Source organism: Glycine max, chromosome 4 (assembly GCF_000004515.6).
Source record: "Glycine max cultivar Williams 82 chromosome 4, Glycine_max_v4.0, whole genome shotgun sequence".
NCBI classification, from domain to species: domain Eukaryota; kingdom Viridiplantae; phylum Streptophyta; class Magnoliopsida; order Fabales; family Fabaceae; genus Glycine; species Glycine max.
Window position 1 is genome coordinate 24,854,092 of NC_016091.4, and position 23,139 is coordinate 24,877,230.

Here is a 23,139-nt window from a genome sequence, read left to right on the forward strand (position 1 = left end):
TCACTCCCCTCAATTGGTCAATCAAATCATCTATCCTTGGTAGAGGATATTTGTTCTTGATAGTGACCTTGTTTAACTGCCGGTAGTCTACACACATCCTCATACTTCCATCCTTCTTTTTAACCAACAAGACCGGCGCTCCCCACGGTGATGCGCTTGGACGAACAAATTGTTTGCTCAAAAGATCCTGCACTTGTGCCTTCACCTCTGCTAGTTCTACCGGAGACATTCTATAAGGCGCAATCGACACTGGATTCGCCCCAGGCACCAAGTCAATAATGAATTCCACTTCTCTCTCAGGTGGCAATTCACAAATGTCGTCAGGAAAAACTTCTGGAAATTCCGACACCACCGGTATACTACTAACTTCAGCGTCCTCTTCCACATTCATGGAGAACAACACCATGTAAGTTCGAACATCCTCCGTTCCTTCGTGGGTCGCATCCCTTTTCAATTGTTCATTTGGAACTACATCTCCACCAAACACTAGCATCTTCTCCTTGCAGTCTAGGAAGATATGATTAGTAGATAACCAATCCATCCCCAAGATCACATCTAGATGAGCTAAAGGTAGGCAGATCAAGTCCGCCATAAAAGATCGACCCTCAACAATTATAGGACACTTCAAACACACCCGAGAGGTGGTTACAGGCTCGCTAGTCGGAGTAGACACCACCATGTCATATGGCAACTCCGTCGCACATAACCCCAACCTCCCCACACATGCATGAGATATGAAAGAATGCGTGGCACCCGAATCATAAAGTACATCTAGTAGTTTATCAGCAATCAAACACTTACCCCGTATCAAATCGTCGGAGGCAGCCGCTTCTGAACCACTCATAGCAAATACCCGAGAGGGTACTTTTGGTCTTCCACCACTAGTGTTGTTGTTGCTAACATTACCGCTCCTTGTGGAATTAGTGGGTCCACGATTGACGGTGTTGGAATTGGCAGTCACCGTCGGTCTCCCGGTCACCCTACATTCTCGAGCATAATGGCCCACCTTACCACACACTTAACAACGGTTCTCCTGTGTCTGCTGGAGCTGTGGGCAATTCCTCTTAAGATGCGGTCCCCCACACTGAAAGCATTGTACTACAGTCCCCCTTGACTGGCTCATATTGGAGGTAGCCATAGGTTGCTTCCCCTTGTTGCTAGCATACGGCTTCATCCTCTTGTTACCATTTCCTCTGAAAGGATGGTTTCTCTGAGGTCCTCCAACGCCTCTAGCTTGCCTCTCCTTCATCTTGTCCTCAAAAAACCTGCACTTTGTTACCAGCTGATTAAAATCCGTGATCTGCATATAACTAACCGCCTGTTGGATCTCCAACCGAAGCCCATTCTCGAACTGAGCACATAAATCTTCCTCATTTCGAGCATCTTGGTATTGAGGCCAATACTGTAGAAGCTCATTGAACTTAGCCGTGTACTCCCCAACAGACATGTTTCCCTGCTTCAGATCCAGAAATTCCCTCGCCTTCCTCTTCCTGAGATCTCGTGGAAAGTAATTCTCCAGGAATTTGTCCTTGAAGGCATTCCAAGGAATCACGCCTCCTGGTGCAACAAATGAAGGCTTCACGAACTTCCACCAATTCTCGGCCTCTCCTTGGAGCATAAATGTCGCATAAAGGACCTTATGCTCCTCAAGGCAACCCATCGCCTCAAAAATCTTTTCCGTTTCAGCTAACCACAACCTAGCACCTTCCGGATCATAGTCTCCACTGAACTTTGGCGGGTGGTTCTTACGGAAAGCCATGAGTCCCCGATACTCCGCCGGCTCTACATCACGTTCCTGCACTAGAGTTTCCAGCACAGCTGTGATGCGGTCGAGGACATCACGGTTCTGATCCCTACCACGTCCTGCCATACTTAACCTGTAGGGAAACTATTAGTACCCAAGAAATCCTAATGAGAGAGTGTACCACACAGGCTATGACAGTTATAACAACATCCTTCTCTTTATACATACTTATACACACAACAATCCTATGAATCAGTCACACATCCATGCTCAAGACAAGAAGGCAGAAATACACACAATGTGTGACTTAACGTCACTCCCCGAAACCTACTTCCAAGTTTCAGAGATACACAGCATTCACACAGCAAGACCATAACAGGTTCACTAGAATCCAACTTTTGCTCTGATACCACCAATTGTGGCGTCCCCAAAATAATGACTAGTTTAATAGTAATGATTTAATTAACAAAAACCATGGTAAATTTTTTTTTTCTTCTTTTTCTTTTTCATTTCTTTCGCTTTTCACCAAAACAAGGTTTAGAAGGAAAATCCTCACTATAGAGTCCTGAATGGCCAGTTCACAACTCTATTCAGAGTCATTTCTTTCTTACCGCTCATAATCTCTAAACTATTTTGCTGTTTCAAAAGAAAGAATGTACCAGCCATTACTTTAGGTCGTCACGTGAAAATAAAAGAATAAAATACGGTCGATAAACTCTTTTACAAATAAAGTTGCTAATGCTTTCTTTTCAAATAACAAGATTGATCATAAATACATTCATCATTTAAAAGCTGTCCAAAATATGGGAGTTTCACAAAATACATAGTGTCATACAGAGCAAAGGTTTCCACAGTGGTGGCTTCAGCCACATGTATACAATCATCAAATTCCTACACAACAGGTCTACCCATACAAAAACAAAAGAGTAAACCTAACAGTTAGTCCTAGATACACCCACCCTCAAAAAGTATATAAAACTAGTCCATGGAACTGTCCACTATGATGAAGAGCCTCCACTGGTCGCCATCTCTCTCGGGCCACTATCCTCCGTAGAGTCTGCCTCAGATGCCGACATGACTTCCTCGGGAGGATCCACCTCAGGAAGTGGGTCCTCATCGCCCTCTAGAAAATCAAGAGCATCCACAGCAGGCTCAGGAGGTAGCTCCTCGGGATCCTCCTCAGGGTCTTCCTCGGATGACGTCACCTCGATCACTTGGACTGGCTCCACTAGACGGTATGGTGTAGGCGTGGGTAGTGTCCACACCACAGTGCGCTAAAGCGTGCGCACGGGCTCATCTGGATGCACCAAAGAAGTCGTCGTAAATCGAATAGTGCCCCGAAATCGGCACCTCGTATTGCCTTCGAGGGTCTCCCAGGCTCCCTCTAGGCACTCCATCTCTACTCGATCATGGATTAGCTGCGCCGCCATCACGATCTACAAGAAAGAAAAGAAAGGGGTAGACTATTTCACAAGAATCTAACTATGCCGCAACACAATGCGTCTCATAACCACTACATGCAAGTAAAAGGGGTATCTCAAGGCTTTTCATCCCTGGTAATCGATTACACAGCCTTGGTAATCGATTACCAGAGGCCAAACTTGAATCACACAGCTTCAGGACATTAAAACCTGAAAAAGGCACTGTGTAATCGATTACACATACCTGGTAATCGATTACCAGTGACCCATTCCTCTATGTAATCGATTACACAGACTTGTAATCGATTACCAGAGGCCTCCACAACCTGCTACCTTCATTTCTAAGCCTGGTAATCGATTACCAGAAGCCCTCATAGCTTCCTGACCTCGTTTTCAAGCCTGGTAATCGATTACACCCCCTTGGTAATCGATTACCAGAGACCATCTTAGCCTCCTGTCTTCATTTTTAAGCCTTGTAATCGATTACCCACCCTTGGTAATCAATTACCAGAGGCCATATCTCACATATCAATCAAATTTCACAGCTGGCCAGCCACCACAAGCCCCCTTGCTTTGTGGTCTTTGTTCCTTTTATCTGTTGACTGCCAGGAGCTCGCCTGTTTAGGTACATCACAGGTTCTCACTGACTGACTATGCCCGGGTTGGGTCGGGATTGGTCAAGCTTGGTTTTGGGCAATAGCACCCCACCTGACGTCCCCAAGGTCTCCTGACCCCCGCAACATATCTCCAGGTATCACTCTGTGGTCAACAAATAAAAGCAGGAAGTTTCACCCTTCTACACTTCCTCATCTCAAGCTTGAAGGATTATGGGTTACCCATCACATGTGGTACTAGGTGGCGGTCGGGCGATGGTGCACAACAAGTTTTCCACATCCACAAAGCGCGCATAAACCCACCATCCCATGTTGCCCACCTCCAACTGAGCTCACGTACTCCCACGTAGCTCATATCCTCGTTTCTCTCAACACCGGGTCCCCATCAATCCTCCCAAGCTTCTCCAACATCCAAGTAAAACAACATTCAAACAGCACAAACTATCACAGCCAAGAAAACAGAGCAAAGGCAGAAAATTCTGCCAAAACACCAACCAAAATCACAGCTTTTCTCACTTAAAGACCCCAATAACAATTCCTTCGTTCCAATTCGTTAACCGTTCGATCGACTCCAAAATTTTACTGGAAGTCTCTAGTACATAAGCCTACATTTCGACCGTTGGGATCTACTTGCAAACATCCAGAACTCATTCAACACTACTCTTTCCACAGCCAATCACACACAAGCATTTTTCTGCACTTGTGCAAAATTCTGCTGCACAATTTCACAGCAAAAATCTGCACAAAGTGCAGATTTCGAAAACCACACTTCCCCTCATCCAATCTTGCCCAAATCAAATCCTACAAGTCCCAAATCATGTATCAATCATGTCTAAACCAAAGCCAAGCTTCAAACCACAGCAACACAAAATCTAGGTGTCCAAAACCCCTCAATTTAATGGATTTTCTAGGCTTGAGAAGTGAAATTTAGAATGGGACAAATTTGAAGCAAACTCTCACCTCACACAAGTCTATAACATCAATTTAAACTTGTTCAAACTAGATTTACGCCTAAAATTTCACCGAATCAAAATTTGACTCCTCAACACCCAATTTTGCCCTAGAAATGACTCTTGGTTCACTTTGGTCATTTGTTTTTCTCTCTAGCACAGCCTAACCTTTCTCATAAGTCCTAAATGGAATTTCAAGCTAAGATTAACTCACTTTAACCTCCATTACCACAGAATCCAGATTTAACCTTCCAACTCTCAAGGCCTCACTCTTTTTCCACTCATAACACCACATTCTCACTTTCTAACCCTAGGTTAACTCTACCCTTCATCTCTAACAGTTTTCCATAAGTAATTTCAGCACATAAACATCACAAGCATCATCATAAGAACCCTAAAACTGAATGGGTAAGCTTAACTCATCCAAACATGGCAAGTTCAACATGCTTTCAACAAATTTCTTCACAAATAACTATCATGAAGCAGAAAACTAGCAAAACTACCCATCATATCTCCCAAAACCCCATACCCACGAAAATCAAGAGAGAAAGAAGTCCACCCAAACCTGAAATTTCGAAGTCCCACTCGTAGACACGCACTTCACGACTCCGAAAATGCCCTCCTTTCGCGATTTGGAGCAGAAATGAGCACCAAAGGTTGAAGCTTTGTTGGGCAACAATGGTGGAGGAAGAAAAGAAGAAGAAGGCTGCGTGAGAGAGAGGGAGAGCTTCTAAAATTTCTTTTGGGCTGAGTGAGGAGAGAGAGAGGTGCTTTTTAGTTTTAAAAGGCTTTTTCCCTCTTTTATTAATATTTTATTTAAGCTATGCCACATGTCTCCATTTGAGTGGAGCAAAAAGGGCCCACTTTCTCTTTTGATTGTGACCCATACTCAGCCACAAAAAGTGAGAAAAACCTGACCTTTGAAACGCTAAAATCCTGCCTTGGTTTGCGTGTCATTTCTCTGGTTCCAGTTCCTCGCGTTTCTCTGCGTCCGTCGGGGCCAGTTTTCGAAAGCAAGCAATATATATATCAAAACGCTCAGAATAAAACCCCGAGCGTTGTTCAGAGGTTGGCTTCGTTAAATTTTAAGTCGCACGCAAAACAATGATTTTTAAACTAATTAATTAAGAATTAACCCATAACCTCCCAGTTATGGATTTCTTTTCCTTAATTAGCCTAACCCGCATATCTTGCCCCCACTATTCCTACTTCTATCAAGAACACATATGCATATACACTGAATAATACATATATATATATATATATATATATATATATATATATATATATATATATATAGTCATTCAAAATACATCGTTTCCAAAAATTCCGGGTAGAAATTTCCAGGATGTCACACCCATGACAAAAGACGAGACCAACATACAACGCGTGCATGACGACATGATGTAGACGCGCAAAAGCATAACACGGGGATGCATAGAGTACGACAATATCAACAAATAATTACAAACAACAAAGGCGTACATGACATTTAGGACTACATGCATGGCAGTGTTTAAAATGACACGCAGCATGTTTGCTCTGTGCCCCTATTTTAGGGACCTACAGGATAGTATCTAGGGGTCTCTAATAACTACTCCCAACGATTCATAGCTCACACGGCTATTTTCTAGAGGTATCATCACTCAAGATAATAATATTGTGGCGGTATGGAATACCAGCGACAACATATTATAAAGAGAGAAAGCTCTAGACGAGGTTTCACTATTATCAAGCAAGTCGGAGACCTAGCATGATTATAGATTCACCTCCACTCCTTTGATTCCCATGAACCCGGGTATAGGGCCCCTTTTTTTACTCAAACCCGTGGGTGCTTTAGAATGTAGTGTAAAAATGTGCAAAAGACAGCAGTTATTACATTTTAGACAGTTCAATAAATGCACACACAAAGTTGCCAACAAAAAAGTCCCCAGTGGAGTTGCCAACTGTCGCAACATGCCCTTTTGGTGAGCGAGGCGAGGCGAGGCTCACGGGTGCACTTTCCAAAGGAGGAAAGATGTGCGGAGTTGCCACCAACGTTTATTTGGGGAAACCGTCGGAAAAACTGAAGGAAACCGGTCAAAACGAAAATTCTAAGTTTAGGAGTTGTATTTACGTTTGAGGAAGGTATTAGCACCTTTGACGTTTGTCTCAAAGGACAACAGCCTATTTTTTAGAATTGTGAAATTGCGTTATCTTACCTTTTATTTCATTTTCTTTTTTGAGGTCGACAAAAGCGGGGCTCTTGCTCCTACGTACCCTCCATCGAAGAGGAAATCAGACCTACGTAGTTCTTTCTTAAGGGTGAATCACACGATTTCTTTTTACTTGAAATGTGATCATTTAAAGGCGTTGGACCTTAAAAATGATCCATTTACTTGGTAAGAAAGACTGAGATAAAAAACTTTCAAATCCTTTTTTAGTGATTTTTGTGGACGAGCTTGACTTGGAGGGTTGATTTTAGCCTTAGTTTCACTTTAGTTATTAGTCAATTCAATTAAGAATGAGAAATCCCAAAGAGAAAACGTCCGATTGATTTTTTCGCTTTACTTTACTAAAAGGTATTTTTTTATTATTATATTATTATTTTACCTCTTTTTTTATTTCCAACGTGGTTATGGCACGACCGAACGGTCGGAATTCATTTTAACAGAAATTAACGGATATTACAAATCAAATGATCGATGAAAATTTATTTTATTTTTGATTAGGCGAGAAATGACTTAAATAAATGACTGAAGCACGTCAAAAGGGGGTACGGAAAATAAATGAAAACGAGAATAAAAGTACATGAAACAAATGGGGACCACCACGGGTACATAGAATGAATTGAAAAGCTCGGTTTGGGGTACTTACCAGTTGAAGACCGAAGAAAACGAAGACCGAACGATGAATGTCGAAGAACGGTTGAAAATCTTCGTGTAATTACCCACGGAAGCATTACGAAAACATTACGGAAGCGCCTCGGCTTGGATTTTCTTCACGGAAATAATTTTCCTCAGCAATTTCAAGAGAATACGAAGTGCCAAGAAGGCTGACCCCTTTCCTTCTTCATTCCTCCCCCTATTTATAGCAAAATAGGCGAGGAGCTTGCCACCCAGCTCGCTCAGGCGAGCCAGGTTGCTTCCTCCAGAAGCAACCGCCTTCTGGAGAAAGAATCTGGAAGGCCCAAGTGGGCCTGATTGCTATTTGCACCCCCTTTTTTACTAAATACACCCCCTTTTACTTTTTTTGGTGATTCTTTTTCCGTAACGTTACGAAATTTTACGAATTCCGTAACGATACTTATTTTCTTTCCGTAAGGTTACGGAACCTTACGGATCATATATTTACTCTTTTTAGCTTTCGAAGAAGTTACGGAAACTCACGGATTGCGTGATAATACTTTCTTTTGGTTTCCATCGCATTACGGAATTTCACGGATTGCGTAACCATGCTTTCTTTTGATTTCCGACGCGTCTCGGGACTTCATATATTGTGCAACAAAGGGTGCTAAGTACCTTGAAGCGGTCAATCAAAGGTTGTATGCCTTCAAGCAAAGGTCCCCGGACGAAATTAGGGTATGACAGTTAGGGAGAAGTGTAAGGAGGTAAGTGTCTCCTCCAAGAGGTAAGTTAAGAAGGAAAGTCATTTTGCAATAAAGACAAATATTAAAGAAACTTCCCCTCTTAGACAACCTGCACATCTTCTCCTTTGTAAAAATAGACGCATTAGCACTGCCACACCTCTTGGGCTTGATATTATTCTTCAAGTAAAGTAGTTGTTGGATGAGGGTTTGGTTCGTAAGAGCTTAAATCCTTGTGCTTTGTTGGTGCCTAAAATTGGTATTATTAGGCATCAAATCCCTATGATAGGTGGTATGATGAATGTGTTGAGTGGTGCAACCCTCTTATGTAAAATCTCTCATACGCCCAACATCTTCAAGATTTGTGTAGGTAGGGACTTATTAGGTAGGTTTGTTCTTATTTTTGGTTTCAATACAAACCCAGGTGCTCATATGGGACACCTTAGGTTTGTAGTAATCTTTTGTAGGAATAATCAACATGAAAATAAAGAAAAATGTATGTTTTCCATTACTTTCGTTAACTTTTTAAATAGTGATCAAGGGGTTCCCACGGACTCCAAGAGAATAAAGGTCATTCCTGAGTGGCCCACTCCACCAAGTATAAGGGAAATTTGGGGCTTCAATGACTTAACAAACTTTTACAAAATGTTTATCCCATATTTTTCTATACTTGTAGCACCACTCATTGAGTTGGTGAGGAACCATGTTCTCTCATGGGAAGATGGTCAAGAAAGGGGTTTTTAGTCCTTACCCTACTCTAACATACCCAACACCACTAATACATATGATTTTATTCTTTTTATAGGTGTTGAGGAAAGAATCCCTGAGTTTCAAGAACCTATGAATTTGAGGTCAAATCCTTTTCAAGGGGGAGGGAATGATGCAATCCTACCCCCAAGGGCATTGGATAGAAGACTCCAAGAAGATTGAGTCAAAGAGGCAAGAGAAGGCCCAAGGGTTCTCATGAGCCTTAGGGTAAATTTTGGGCCTATGGGCTAAGTATGAGCCCACTTATCTTTGTACATATTAGATTAGGATTTCATTATTTATGGGCCTTGTATTTAGGGCTCCGTAATGTAGGTAGGGTACCCTAGAAATGTAGGATTTTTTCAGCCCTTGTATTTTAGGGCACCTAAACTATTTTTTTGTATTAGGGGTAGTTTTGTAATATCACATGCATTAAGTGAATATTTGATGTGTGTGTTGAGAAATAAATTTAATTGAATTGGGAGAAGCCCAATCCAATTAAATTTTAGAGGGGGAGGTGAGCATTTGCTTGCTACACCCCATTGCAACATCATATAGTAACACTTTGTGCATGTCCTTTATGCTTTACATGCCTCATGACACCTAAGCACACTTGGTGGAGAATCTTGGACTTGATCTTGGATTAGTGGGCTGAACCATAACTAAAATTCACTAATCATAATTAGTGAAATTTTGGCTCCACAAATTCAATTTCAAAGTTAAGTGAAATTAGAATAGAAATTCAAATTTCCGTCCAATTTTGTGTGACACTTAGTCTATAAATAGAGGTCATGTGTGTGCACTTTTTTGAACTTTGATCATTTGAGAATTACACTTCAAAGTTCAGACCTCATTTGAGGCACAAAATTTGGTGCCCCTTCTCTCCTTCTCCCTCTCGTCATTTTCTCCTCCTTCAAGTTCTTATTCATGGCTTCCTATGGTGGTGAGCTTGTGCTTGTCTCATCTTCTCCTTGAATTGGCGTCTCTGCTAGTCGATGAATACGACTAACTTTTGTGTATAAAACCTGTGTAAATTGTATCAAACGTCCCCAATTTATGGTTATTTTGTAGTGTTATAAGTACTTTCTGTTAAGTATAGGCAATAAATACTTAGTACTTCCATTTTGTGTGTTTAATAATCATTTTCTCTCAATTTTAGGTTAATTAGGTGACTCTGAAAAGTGTTGTTTTTCACCTTTTCACTAAGCCAATCTGTTGTCTTAGCGAGCGTCCACTAAGCGCAACACACATTGGCTAAGCGCGTGGAAGAAGATGAGTTGTACAGGTTCGCTGAGCGCATCGCTTCATCTCACTAAGTGCACCGCTTCATTCCATCCACTGAGCGCGAAAAGCACGTGCTAAGTCAAAATTCACTAATGTGCGCTAACCGGTTCAGAATTGCGCTAAGCGCACGAGCACGAACATGGCCACCTATTTAAGCCTGAAATCAGATTTTGTGAATGAAGTTTGGGCTGAGAGCTGAAGCTTTGCATGTCTAGTGATTCTAGAGAGAGAAAGGTCCAAGTTCCAGAGAGTTTTGAGAGATTTTCCTGTGTGAAGATCTGTAGAGACCAGAGCTGGAAGCGGAAGCCATTCTGAGAGCTTGAGATGAGTTTGTGAGTGGTTGTGAGATCCTAAAGGTGAAGGAGACATCCTCACCACTTGTATTTTTGCAATCTTTCATCTTGTTCTTCTCTTTGTTGTAAAGGAGGCTTCCTGGTTATGGAATGCTAAAATCCTCTGTTGGATCTTCCTTGTAGGTACTTGATGTAAATATCTTTCTATCTATTTAATGATGTTTTGTGTGTTCTTTGTGCTATCAGCTTTTCATTCTAGTATGTCTTTACCTTGATCACGTAGATGCATGCTTTGTTAGGGTCATTCAATAGTGGAAACTGGTCTGATTCTGATGAACTTGATAGGACAGGGCTAAGTTGTCGTACTATCACGAGGAATCGGGGTGCGATAATTTAGTTGTAGTACGTTTGTCTTAATGTGATCCTGGTTAAGTTTAGTTCAACAAGAAGAATCTGAGGATGATGCTTGATCAGGATTAGGCTAAACTATCATGAGGAATCAGGGTTTAGCATCCCAGGAGACACCATAGGAACTCATGAGCATTGTTAGATAGAAAATATTTTTTTTATCATCAAGCACCTATTAGGAAGTGTCGCAACATGCCCTTTTGCGGGCGAGCGAGGCGAGGCTCACGGGTGTGCTTTCCAAAGGAGGAAAGATGCGCGGAGTCGCCACCAACATTTATTTGTGGAAAACGTCGGAAAAACTGAAGGAAACCGGTCAAAATGAAAATCCTAAGTTTGGGAGTTGTATTTACGTTTGAGGAATGTATTAGCACCTCTCACGTTTGTCTCAAAGGACAACAACCTATTTTTAGAATTGTGAAATTGTGCTATTTTACCTTTTATTTCTTTTTATTTATTGAGGTCGACAAACGCAGGGCTTTTGCTCCTACGCACCCTCCATCGAAGAGGAAATCAGACCTACGTAGTTCTTTCTTAAGAGTGAATCAAGCAATTCTTTTTACTTGAAAGGTGATCATTTTAAGGCGTTCGACCTTAAAAATGATCCTTTTTACTTGGTAAGAAAAACTGAGATAATAAACTTTCAAATCCTTTTCTAGTGATTTTTTGTGGACAAGCCTGACTTGGCGGGTTGATTTTAGCCTTAGTTTCTCTTTAGTTATTAGTCAATTCAATTAAGAATGAGAAATCCCAAAGAGAAAGCGTCCGATTGATTTTTCGCTTTATTTTACTAAAATTTATTTTTTGATTATTATATTATTATTTTACCTTTTTTTTCTTTTCAACGTGGTTACGGCACAACCGAACGGTCGGAATTCATTTTAACCATTGAAGAACGAAGAACGGATGAAGAACGGTGAATAACGGAGGAAAACCTTCACGGATTTGCTTACGGAAACATCTCGGAAGCGTTACGGAAGCACCTCGGCTTGGATTTTCTTCACGGAAACAATTTTTTTCACCCAAGACAGCTGAAATACCTCACCAGGGGGATCCAGGACCCTTAGGACAACCCCCTTCAGCCTATTTATAGGAAAAAGGGGGAGGAGGTTGTCGCCCAGCTCGCCTAGGCGAGCTGAGTTGCTTCCTCCAGAAGCAATCCAGCTTCAAAAAATCATTCCGGAAGGCCCAATTCAAAATTTCGAAATTGCTATTTGCACCCCGCCCCAATTTTGATAAGTTCACCCCCCTTCTTTCGTAATTTACGGAAAAGTTACGGAAGCCTCACGGAAGCATATAGGACTTGATTTTATTCTTTTTTTCTCTTCCGTCTCACCCGTATTAAGTGAAATATGCTTATTTAGGATTATGAGAATTTTACGAAAGCATTACGGGTGTCCCGGAAGTCCTGGAATCCCATTTTTAAACCAAACGGGGGAGGTGGTTGCCACCTAGCTCGCCCAGGCGAGCTAGGTTGCTTCCACCTTAAGCAAGAAATTGCCCAGAAACCTCTAGAAGGGCTCAGATTCGAAAATTACTATTTGCACCCTCCATTTTACTAAATACACCCCCCTTTGCCCTTTTTTTTTCTAATTCTTTTTCTGTAATGTTACGAAACTTTACGAATTTCGTAACGATACTTATTTTCTTTTCGTAAGGTTATGAATCCTTACGGATCATGTATTTACTCTTTTTTAGCTTTCGAAGAAGTTACGGAAATTCATAGATTGCGCAACAACACCTCCTTTTGGTTTCCGCCACATTACGGAATTTCACGGATCGCGTAACCCTGCTTCCCTTTGATTTCTGGCACGTCTCGGGACTTACATATCGTGCAACAAAGGGTGTCAAGTATCTTGAAGCGGCCAATCAAAGAATGCATAATCATCAAGTAATAATCCCCGGACGAAATTAGAGTATGACAGTTGCCCCTCTTTACTTACCTCTTATCGGAGATAAGAGGAAATCAAAGATAAGACACTGATTTCGTCCATCTTGCTCTTTCCGTGATTAGCCCATGACGACTCTCGTCTCTACTCCTTCTTTTTTCTGCAAAACACAAAACAAAATACAAACAACAACAAAAACAACAATAATATAATATACATATATACACGTTTGGCAAAAGAATCAATCGGGAAAATAACAAAGATCACATTTCCAAGTCAAGAGGGTCCGCACTTCACGGTGAAGAACACATTGGAGAATGGAGGATTGCACTAGAGGGTCCGCACTAGGCAATCATGAAGCATGGCTCCAAACTCATTGGTGGAGGATTCATGAACAAAAACGCAATTCATGGGGCTCCGAATAAAAGGCGAGGATGGAGGATTGCACTAGAGGGTCCTTACTAGTCAATCATGAAGCATGGCTCCAAACTATTTGGTGGAGGATGCATGAACGAAAACACAATTCATGGGGCTCCGAATAAAAGGCGAGGATGGAGGATTGCACTAGAGGGTCCTCACTAGTCAATCATGAAGCATGGCTCCAAACTCTTTGGTGGAGGATGCATGAACGAAAACGCAATTCATGGGGCTCCGAATAAAAGGCGAGGATGGAGGATTGCACTAGAGGGTCCTCAATAGTCAATCATGAAGCATGGCACCAAACTCTTTGGTGGAGGATGCATGAACGAAAACGCAATTCATGGGGCTCCGAAAAAAGGGTAGAGAATGGAGAATTGCACTAAGCAATCACTACGCATGGCTCCAAACTCGTGGGTGGAGGATGCATGAACGAAAACGCAATTCATGGGGCTCCGAAAAAAGGGTAGAGAATGGAGAATTGCACTAAGCAATCACTACGCATGGCTCCAAACTCGTGGGCGGAGGATGCATGAACGAAAACGCAATTCATGGGGCTCCGAAAAAAGGGTAGAGAATGGAGAATTGCACTAAGCAATCACTGCGCATGGCTCCAAACTCGTGGGTGGAGGATGCATGAACGAAAACGCAATTCATGGGGCTCCGAAAAAAGGGTAGAGAATGGAGAATTGCACTAAGCAATCACTACGCATGGCTCCAAACTCGTGGGTCACGGTAATAAAAGGTGGGGTGGTCGACAAAAGCGGGGCTTTTGCTCCTACGTATCCTCAATTTGTGATGAGGAACTCAGACCTACGTAGTTCTTGATAACTGTGAGACTAAAAATAGTCTCGGTGTTTTCTTCAGCAAAATGCAAACACACTTTAGTAAAGAGACAAAACATCCAATTGATCAGAGCAACATATGCTTTTTGGATGAAAAACAATGTGTCTATTGGGGAAGGAGAGTATGCTGATGAAATTTTCTCATAACCGTAAATGAGATTTTGGATGTTAGCATTTCGTTTCTAAACGACCATTTAGAGGAAACACTGGGTCCAACAAAGATGGGAGAAAATCACTCAAAGTGTATCAATCTCACACAGGTAAGTGTTTTATCCTAATTGCGAACCATAGATATGTCATGACTTGATTTTGCAAATCATTTCCTATCCAATCAAAGATTACATGCGTGATCATGGATCAATTGGACTTATTTTGGGAATGGTTTTTAGGTGGGGAATTTGGCTTTGAGTGTTTTTGCCTTTTCCTCTTCTGTTTTTGTTTAGTGCGTGACGAGAAAGTCGCTAGCGCACAGGATTTTGTCGGCAATCAAAGGGAGAGGACCACTTTTGGTTGTGGTTTCCTTTTTCTTGTTTACTTGGTGACAATTCTGTATTGTTCAGATATTGTCTGGTCCAAAGACCTTTCTGCATATTTCTTCTGTTTTCTTTCGATCATTGATCGGGGAATTTTCTTTCTTTTTGTTTTGTTTTGTTTTTTTTTTTTTGCTTTCTCTCAATGTTTGATCGGGGAATTTTCTTGCTTTTTTGCTTTCTCCCCCTCTTTGATTGGGAATTTTCTCTTTTTGCTTTCTTCCGATTCTTTTGATCAGGAATTTTCTTTCTTTTTGTTTTCTTCCGAGGGCAAGGATTGACATTCTCACCCTAGGTCAAGGTTTATGATAAGTTGGGATTTTGGCTCAAGGCTTGTAGAACGACTGGTCATGATATATGTCAGGGTTTGGCCAGCGGTTCGGGGATAAAGGGGATGATACACATGCAACAATGATGATTAGGAAATTTTATGCAAAACTGGTCATGCATGCACCCATGTGGACACTCAAGCATCAAGTTTTTATGGCCATGTGACACTAGTGCTCAGGATTCATTTTCCCTACTTAAGTCAACCTAGTGTTTCCAAAATATGTTTTTTTATCAATTCATGCATTCATCTGAGTCCATTTTGGGCGTTCGGAAAAATTTTCACATCACTCACCTTTCCGGTGTATACACATTTTTTCAAAAACTGGTTAAGACCAGCAAAATTTTCAAAGAAAAGTTGGAAATTATCTCTTTTCACAAACATGTTGTTTTTTAGCTAGACAACTTTTATTTTTTCTATTTTTTATTTTCTATTTTTTTTTCTTCCTTCTTATTCTTTTCTTGCTCGCTCTCTTTTTGCTCTCTTTTTTTTCATGAGGTATTTTGCTACCTAAACATACGTATATTTTTGTGAGGTATTTTGCTATATACATGCGTGTCCCAGGTATCTTGCTACCTAAACATACATATATATGTTTTGTGAGATATTTTTGCTATATGCATGCATGTCCCAGGTATCTTGCTACCTAATACATATATATGTTTTGTGAGATATTTTTGCTAAATACATGCATGTCCCAGGTATCTTGCTACCTAAACATACATATATATGTTTTGTGAGATAGTTTTGCTATATACATGCATATCCAAGGTATCTTTCTACCTAAACATACATACATATATATATATATATATATATATATATATATATATATATATATATATATATATATATATATATATATATATATATATATATATATATATTTTCTTTTGTGAGGTATGACTACCTTCCGAGCTTGTGCTTGTTTTATTTAAATTCCTAGGATCATGAGCAACTAGGTGTGTCCTGCTATGACTTGAGAAACAAAAGTGATCAAATAACAAGCAGAGATTTAAAAGGTACTAGGTTGCCTCCTAGTAGCGCTTCTTTAACGTCTTGAGCTGGACGCATGATGGCTTGTCGGTCACGGACCTAGTACTTTGCTTACCTTTGGCTTTGGACTTGGTCGCCTATTGGTTGGCCATGGGTCGTAAGCAACGCTCTAACCTTTTTGTGGATGAGCTGAGGTGAACTCTAGAGGTGATGGCGGTGCGTCTGTTGCCCGCTGCCGGCCATCCCCAGGCTGCTGTGGTGTTTCACCCTGTGCCTGCCTGGGGACGCAGTACTTCTTGATGAAAGCTCGATTAGTGGGGGGCCTGATGACCTTGCTGGGGGCGACAGGCACTCCGTAGAACTGACAGAGGCACATAATTAAAGCTTGGCAACTCCAAGACCCTGTTGGACTTCTTCGGGTCCACTGGGTGTCTTGCAGGCGCGATCCCTGCAAACAATAGATGACATCAGAAATCCATTGAGCCATGTGCATACTTACCTATGTCATGATGACGCAGACCAACTGATACATCTGCAGGGGGAGATTGACATTGTGGTCGCTGGGCAGAATGTTGCTAAATAGCAACGTCATCCATATCCATATAAGAGTGGTCATGTTGATGCGCACGATCCGCACTCGTCTTTTTGCAGCGGCATGGGTGAAATCTTGCCCTGGTATGCATAGCAGATGCGTGATAGCCTCCCTCTCTGGATGTGCTCGCACTGTTGGTCGCCCTCCAATATCAGGGGGTGGCCCAGGAACTGATAAAAGGAAACTATTGGCCCCTTAACTGGGAGTGCAAGTCTCGGTTAAGCATCTAAGGGCAAAGGACCTTATATTCTCTTAAGGTGTGGATATGGAGCACACTGAAAATAAGGACGCGTAGCCCTCTAAAGGCGAGGGCGTGCAGCCCTCTGCAGGCGAGGATGTGCAGTCCTCTGATGGCAAGGACATATAGTCCTCTAAAGGTGATAGGTACTAGTACCCAAGGGTCCACCTTTATGAGAAAGCAAGAGATCGACTCATCGAGAGGGCCGGTCATCCAAAAAGATTGGACACGAGATGTAGGAAATCTATGCAGTTAACATGATTTTTAGGGATGCAGACGCATGCAACCTTTGTTGTGAAATTTGGTAACGCTGACCTCATACGAAACAATGCAATGCAACCTTTGTTGTGAAATTTGGTAACGCTGACCTCATACGAAACAATGCAATGCAATGGAAAGTTGTACAATGGAAATCTTTTTTGGAAAACACAAATTGACTATCCTTTTGAAAAAGGTGATAATTCATGCAACCTTATCCTATCTTTTGCAAATCTCTCCGGGAACTCCCTCAGAGTGTATGTTCTGTTTGATTTAGTCACTTGACCATTTTGGAGTAACGACAATGGAGCCGTTTGACGTTTAATCAATCTATTGAAATTCCAGGGCTTGTCTCCCTTTTTTTTCTTGTTTAAAAACATCGACGGGTGAGAACTTTTGATCTTCCCTTATGTTCACTTGAGGTTCATGCATGATGCCCCTCATTGCCCTAGTGTAAGGCTTTGAGATACCAATTGTTATCTTTCGTCATGACCTTGTAGCTGGGAACCTATTGGGTGAGAACTTCTAATCTGCCCCTAGGTTCGTTTGAGGTTTATGCATGGTGCCTTTCATTGCCCCAGTGTAGGGCTTAGAGGTACCAATTGTTGTCTTGTTTTCACAACCTCGTAGTGAGGAAGAATGAAAGAAGCAGTTGATTCTTGCAAAAAGAATTTTCCAAGGACGAGAAATAGTTGAAGGATTTTACAGTTGATGGATTAAGTCAAATGACTCCTATGTAGAAGCAAGATGTTTGGATGTCTTGATGATGCTAAAGGATCAAGTGCTTCTAAGTTTTATTCAAGACAAGAATCCAAGAAAATCAAGATACATGATCAAGTTGATCTCTAGAATCTTTAGGAAGAAGTTTCCAAACAAAAGGTTTGACCAAAGAATTCTATCATTTCAAATTGAGATTTTCTCTTTGGTAATCGATTACCAACAGCTGAAAATGTTTAACACAGTCACTAGAAATTCAAAATTTATAATGTGTAATTGATTACGCATGGATGGTAATTGATTACCAACAGTTTATTGAACGTTTTAATTCAGATTTTAAAGCCTGTAATCGATTACACAAGTCTTGTAATTGATTACCAGAGGGGATTTTCAGAAAATAATTGCCAAGAGTCACACCTATTCAAATGTTTTATGAATGACCATCAAAGGTGACTTGGAAACACGAACTTAAAGGGAGTTTTCATTGCCCAAAAATTTTTATCCTTTCAAAAGATTAAGAGTTTTTTTGAACTGAACTGTCTTATCCTCTCAAAAAGATTCCTTGGTCAACCACTTGCATATTCAATAAGGAATTTTGATTGATCTTCATTGTACAATCTATCTTTTTTAAGAGAGATTTCTTCTTCTCTTCTTCTTATTTCTGAAAAGGGATTAAGAGACCGTGGGACTCTTGTTGTAGAGGATTCTTGAACACAAGGGAAGGGTTGTCCCTGTGTGGTTCAGACTTTGTAAAAGGAGTTTTACAAAGAGAGTGGAAAATCTCAAGTGGGTTGCTTGAGGACTGGACGTAGGCACGGGAAGTGGCCGAACCAGTATAAATCAAGTTTGCATTCCTCTCTTTAAACTTCTTTTATTTATTTCTATTTATCTTTTGCTTTAAAGAAGTTTATTTTCAATTATCTTTTGAGTAATTCATGTTAAGGGTGCATTGTTAATCCGAAGAGGGTGAAAGTTTAATTGGGGAATAGTCTTCGTATCTTAATTCAACCCCCCTTTTTCTTAAGGTAACTGAGGCCATTTATCCAACATCCTATTCTTGATAACTCACTTCTCTCTAAAAAGACAAACTTTCTGGAATGATAAAATGAGGACACATGAACGTCTTGAAAAGACAGTCAATTAAATGCTTTTTTTTTTCTTTTTCTTTTTGAACCTTTTTTCCTTTTTTTTTTTATTTTGAAACTTATTTGTTTTGAACTTTACTCGTTGTTTTACAGCACCCCCACCCACGTGCAAGACGAGTAATCACTGATTAAACGGTCTTGGAAGTCCAAACTCAGGAGCACAGGTCGCTTGAGCAAACAGACCGATGGCTTGCACCCACATTTCGGTGAAAGTTGAATAAGCAAAGATGCGTTTGTGAGAGGATGAGGGACAAAGATATCAACTTTATCCATTTCATTTAACATTGTAACTGTGGTTTACAATAATGGTACAAACTTGAAAATCCTGATGAGTCATTAGAGACATCTAACAACAGCTTTCAAAATTGCCCCATATGTGGCATCTCTTGTCAATGTCAGGATTTACACGCGATTCTCCTCAAATTTCAGCCAGCCCGCATCAATTAGACCTTGCACCTTACGCTTCAGAGCCCTACAATGCTCAATGGAACGCCCCGGGGCTTCTCTGTGACAAGCACATGTTGCGTTCGAGTCGTATTCTCGGAGAAATGGAGGTTGATGAACCTTGGCTAGGGGTTATGGCTACCATTGAATTATCAAGTAGATATGGGAGCAAGTCAGCATAGGATACTGGAATTGGGGTGAATTCTACAGGCTTTCTCACTGCAAAATTCATTTCTTGGTTAGTGCTCTTGGTTTGTGCTAAAGGTGGTGTTCGTCATTGGAAATGCAGTAGACAGACTTTGTGGCTGATTTAGGGATTGCCTTTGTGGATAATTGGGCGGTGGGTAAGGAGAAGGTTTGTTATTGGCTGAGTAATAACATTGTTGGGTTGGTGGGAAACTTGGCTGTATAGGAATGGCAGTCACAGCATGGGCTTCTCCTTCATCCTCACCCTCTTCATTTGCCCCAGTTTTCTCATTCGTCCAAGCAGGATGACTAAATTTGCCTCTTTTCAGACCCACATCGATCCTTTCACTGGCAAAGACCAAATCCGCAAAGCTTTGAAGGTACGTAGCCCACCATTTTCCATAGTAGAATACTGGTAATGTGTCTACTATCATTGTCATCATTTTTTCGTCATTGAGGTGCCACTTGAGCTGCCAGGTTCTCCACCTTTAGGCGTATTCTTTGAAAGATTCGTGCCCCCTTTTTTGCACATGTTTTGTAGTTGCATCATATCCAAAGCCATTATACCGACACCGCCTAACGAAGGCAACCATTAGGTTCTCCCAGGAATGGACTCGGGAAGATTCCAAGTTAGTGTACCAGGTAACAACTACCCCAGTAAGACTTTCTTGGAAGGAATGTATCAACAATTCCTCATCTTTTGCGTATGCCCCCATCTTTCGACAATACATCTTTAGATGGTTCTTGGGGCAAATTGTCCCCTTGTACTTGTCAAAGTCCAACACCTTGAACTTGGGAGGGGTGATGATATTGGGTACTAGGAACAACTCTTCTAGGTTAGCAAAGGCATAATCTTCACTCCTTCAATGGCCCTGAGCCTTTCCTCTAGATGATCCAACTTTCCCATTTCTGCCATAGCATGAGGGTTTTTACTTGTCGTGGAATGCAAGAGGTGTAGCTGTGGGTGATACTGAGGGCCCTCCAAAGGGTTTTGTAGGGGTATACCACCAACTGCTTGCCCTTCAGTGGCATATCCGAGGCAAGGCTCGATGTCGGCTAGATTGTGGTGGGGAATTTCATGTGCCTCCCCCACGGTTTAAGAGACATGTGCATGATCAGTTTGGGGTTGTTGGCTCTCAATGGGTATAGGAGTGGAGTTATTGACATTCTTATTGGGAGTGTACGCCACATTGGGTGGCGTATAGTTGGGAGGCAAGCCATATGGTGGGAAGACATGCTTGTTTTAAATTTGCGCACAATGGGGGTCGCCCCTACTTCCCAAATCTTTGCCTACCATATCTAAGGTTGGATGATTCATTTGGTTGAGGCCAGATGGGGGCAACGGGTTCACCTTAGCAACAGTGCTGGTAGCGGCAATTGTAACCGCATTGGCTTCCATTATCTTCCTCATGCTCATCATGGCCATCATCGTGGCCATTTGCTCTTTCATGGCCTCCATGTCGGCCTTCATCTTCTCTTGTACCTCCTCTACTTCACCCATTACTCTAGCTCTAGCACAGGTTCGGTGAGGGCATCGTAAAGCATGTTTTTTTCTTTTTTATAACAATGATTAAGTTCTTTTTCAAGGAAAGAATGCAATGAACAACATGGATGTATGCGAATGATGCACAGTTGAAATATTGTGAATCTTTACGCAGGATATGGGGTTGAATCAATTTAGATTTTCAACATGGTCCATGACATCTTCGTCAAGGTGAAACTGGAAGTAACAAGGACATTAACAGTCCTAAATGTGTTTGGCAGTAGACGAAGTAGTGATGTAACCCGATCCATCTTTTGCCCCAATTTTTTGCAAGATGGTTACTTCCATGCTTCAACTTGACTTGATGAACTTTTTCGTAAAAGCACGAGCTTGGTTCAACCCCATAACCCAGGGAATGGAAATTTTGATCGCCAATACTCCAACAACATTTCATAGGGATGAAAAATTCGGGAATACGCATGCTATGTATGGAAAATGTAATTATGAGATTGAGATGCCCGAAGAGAGATCCTTTAGTTAACCACGCATTAGGTATCATGCTCAATCATTTTGTTTTGTTCTTTGTGTTGTTTTTTTTTGTTTTTTTTTTTATTTTAAAAATGGGTTTATGATCCCAACATGGTTGGCTCATGGTACCTAACACATGCAACTAAGAATGCATCATGAATTTTCATGCTTCCCTTTTTTTGTTTTTGTTTTGTAGAGGAAGGCACAAGGATCATGTATGAGCAAACATGTAGAACAAAAAGTATGTTGAACGCATATGCATGATGATGCAATGACTTATGCAAAATGTGAGGCTTGAATGTGATAACGGACAAATGCAGGAACGATATGTTCATTATGATGCCGAAGAGATGCATGATATGAATGCATTTACGGACACGAGAGCCCGGAGAATCATCTCTCCTTACTTGCGCATTTGGGGGTGCAGTGCCCCATCTGTGCAGTTAAGAAGACGATATGGATCTTCCGACTTCCCATGACAAAAGACGATATCAACATACAACGCGTGCGTGACGACATGACGCAGACGCGCAAAAGCATAACACGAGGATGCACATAGTACGACAATATCCACAAATAATTATAAGCAAAGGCGTACATGACATTTAGGACTACATGCAATGGCAATCTTAAAACGGCACGCATCGTGTTTGCTCCGTGCCCCTATTCTAGAGACCTATAGGATAATATCTAGGGGTCTCTAATAACTACTCTCTACGATTCATAGTTCACACGGCTGTTTTCTAGAGGTATCATCACTCAAGATAATAATATTGTGGCGGTATGGAATACCAACGACAACATATTATAAAGAGAGAAAGCTCTAGACGAGGTTTCACTATCATCAAGCAAGTCGGAGACCTAGCATGATGATAGATTCACCTCCATTCCTTAAATTCCAATGAACCCGGGTATAGGGCCCCCCTTTTTTACTCAAACCCGTGGGTGCTTAGTGTAAAAATGTGAAAAAAGACAACAGTTATTTACACTTTACACAATTCAATAAATGCACACACAAGGTTTCACAATTCCACAATTCCTTAGAATAGGCCTAACTCACAAAAAGGTCCCCAGTGGAGTCGCCAACTGTCGCAACATGCCCTTTTGCGGGCGAGCGAGGCGAGGCTCACGGGTGCGCTTTCCAAAGGAGGAAAGATGCGCGGAGTCGCCACCAATGTTTATTTGTGGAAAACGTCGGAAAAACCGAAGGAAACCGGTCAAAATGAAAATCCTAAGTTCGGGAGTTGTATTTACGTTTGAGGAAGGTATTAGCACCTCTCACGTTTGTCTCAAAGGACAACAACCTATTTTTAGAATTGTGAAATTGTGTTATTTTACCTTTTATTTCTTTTTATTTTTTGAGGTCGACAAAAGCGGGGCTTTTGTTCCTACGTACCCTCCATCGAAGAGGAAATCAGACCTACGTAGTTCTTTCTTAAGAGTGAATCAAGCGATTCTTTTTACTTGAAAGGTGATCATTTTAAGGCGTTGAACCTTAAAAATGATCCTTTTTACTTGGT